Raw genomic sequence first — 3,046 nt, forward strand, 5'->3', positions numbered from 1 at the left:
CCACTGAAAAACTGCAACAGAAAATATATCTCATCAGCACATCGGAATGACATACACCATGTGCTGCATGATTTTATCACAAATATCTGTTTCAAAGTCTTGCAGTGACAAAATAACGTTATCTGAAACTGATCATAAGATTATCCTGAAGAACATTTAGAGATGTAACATTTTGTCCAATGTTACGAAGCCTTTAAAGGGACAGTGAGGTCTGTTTGGCATGTCTCAGACTGGGAGGGCTCCAAACAAGCATATCAAGTGTTATGTAGTGCAGTCGTTTAGTTGTCTTTACCAGTAGAGCAGGCAGGCTGCCATATATTTTGTAATTTAGATCCTACAGGCTTCCTCTAATCCTCAGAAGTGGCCTCCTGAATTGGTTTTGAAGTAATCCCTCTGCCAATGTGTTGGTAGGGAGTTGAGCTATATAGAAGAAACATAGGAATTTTTACACAAAAGTGGGATTTGTGGAAAATGTTACATTTTAGGCCAGGATAACAGAATTTGAAAAATTCTGCAGATCTCCATTTCCAGCCCTATTTTCACCTAAAATTGGCAAAAACTAGGAGCTTGTCCTTCTGTTAGTCCTCTCTAAAGGTCTACAATTTTAGCTAATTTGTGACTTAACAGAGACCATCCGCTATTTGCATATTTAACTTAAACCACCCACAATGACCGGCCAGAACCGAAACTCCGGCCTATCTCCTCTACATGAGACATACAGCAACCTCACACTATTTTTTTGGCCTTCTTTGTGCCTCGTCGGTGTGTTTTAGTTGGATATAGACCCAACCTGGGACTAATGAACCGGAAACTATGGAGTTTTTGCCAGTTTTCAGATAAATTTGCTGCTCGGCAGGTAATGGCAAATGATAGCGTGTGCAGTTTAATTGCACATTGATTAACAACTGAAACCCAAGAAACGTAGCCTACAATCTATATGTGCACACCATGTTTTATTTTAAGCTGATGTATTTTCTCTTTGCAAAACAACTTAGCAGAGCCATTTAAGGTAGTTTGGGTAATATTGGGACAGCTAGCTAGCGAATTGCTTGAAGGTAATGCTGTTCCTTATCTGCATTTCCATTTAACATCTGGTTCCCCTAGGGGTAGAAGTTGACCCTCTAACATTCCTCCGTTAGAAGGTTTTTGTTTTTTTTTGCAGTGATAAGCAGTTACAAGATTGGCTGTCCTTATGCGATTTTATGTTTGTTGTCCTTATTTTAGGGTCTATTTTTGCTCTCTTGCAAAGCCTTCTTAACAGGCATTTCTTGTAAACATACAGGGCTTTCACTAAAGTGTGAGTTCTGTGGAATTAAAATGAAATTGAGAAGAAAGTCGTGACCTCTAGGATGCGCAGGAATAGTGTACATTGGAATATAATTTACTGATTAGGAATGCAGACGGGATACATTTCCTCATTCTTGTATGAGTGATTGTTTGGTTACTAGGTCTAGTTTTAGTTTCCCTAGGATTAGTTGACATAGCTCAATGTTAGTGACTGCCGTCAGATGATTTATTTCCACATGCAGGTGGCTATCTATAACAAGTGTCTAGTTCACTTTCATATTTGCAAACGGTTGTTTTAATGCGCCATTTTCTTATGAATTCAATTTTCTCCTTCCATTCTCCTGCCTTTTCTGTAATGCTCCAAAATATTGTTCTGCTAGTTTTTTGTGGAGCACCACAACTGGTCCCGCTTTCATGATCAGGTGCAGTCCAAAACATCCTGAGTGCCGAAGGTTGCCTATGCCTGCCCTAAACCATAATTTCTCCCTAAAGTCATGTCAAAGGCCAATATTAACCAGCCATTCACCCTTCCTTCAATTTGTCAGGCTCCTTCATCCCTTAATGAAGAGAAACTGCATTTTCTAGACATCAAAATAACTAGAAATTTGCATGAGCCGTCACCTACCTCAGTTCACCTGTTTGTGAATTTTCAAGGAACGTACCAAGGCAAGGAAGCCTCTAAACCAAGAACTGCCAGATGGTTGACGGATACAGTTTAGTTGGCATATAAGGTCATCTTATGTTCTCTGCCAGTGAAAGTGCACTAAACCAGAGCTATGACAACATCATGGGTGGAATAGGCTTCAGCATCTCCTGACGATATTTGCACAGCAGCAACGTAATCAACTCTGATACCTTTATCATGCATTATAGGCTAGACCAGTGTTCTCTAACCCATTCCTCATGGACCACCAACAGTTCAGGTTTTATCAGTATTTTCTTTGGAATAAAACAGGGAAATACATAAATCCTGGACTGTTGGTCCATGAGCACTGGGTTGGAGAACGCTGGGCTAGCCCGCTTTCTTCCTAAGGAGCTGCTTTTGGGTGTACGGGTTCTCCAGGCTGTCGTCTTTTGATTCACCCACTCTATACCATGGGTACAACCACTATATGTTAGGAAAGCCAGAAGTGTTACTTACCGTAATTCTTTTTTCCTCTTAATATTGTGGCAGTACAGATTCCCCTCCCTGCTTTTTGTATTGGTTATGTATTTTTGCAGCATTTGGCCTTTGTGTTTCTTGTTGTGATTGAGGTAACTCTGTGTGTATTGTTATTTTAAGGTACGAGTTGGAGTGGTTCATTTGTTTTATGTTTATTTACAGAGTTTAAAAAACTATTTAAAGGAATTAACCTTTCTGTTTTCTCAGTATGTGCGTGGAAGATAGTTTAATTTGCCCTTACTTCATTGGGAAAATCCTGAGCAGGAGTTTGCTGTGAGACGAGGCAACTCAAACCTACCCACGCAACCTCGTCATTTATCACACATTTTGAAATAATATACCCACACAGTTTGTGCAAAAACCATACCAAAGGGGTCACTGAAGGTAAACGAGGCCCCAGTTGTCATTGTAAGGCCTGTTTTAATCTCTTTTCCATGCAAAGTAGGGGGTGAGTTAAACTCTCATTCCTGAGTTAATTGATCAGGTTTCAGATGTCTAAAACTACACAGGGGAGTTGGTTGGGTCAATATAAACATTTCACTTAGTTGCTAAAAACAAAATTAAACACATTACCTAGTGTGTAAAACAGACCCACAC

This window comes from Pelobates fuscus, chromosome 13 (assembly GCF_036172605.1).
Source record: "Pelobates fuscus isolate aPelFus1 chromosome 13, aPelFus1.pri, whole genome shotgun sequence".
In the NCBI taxonomy this organism is placed as follows: Eukaryota; Metazoa; Chordata; class Amphibia; order Anura; family Pelobatidae; genus Pelobates; species Pelobates fuscus.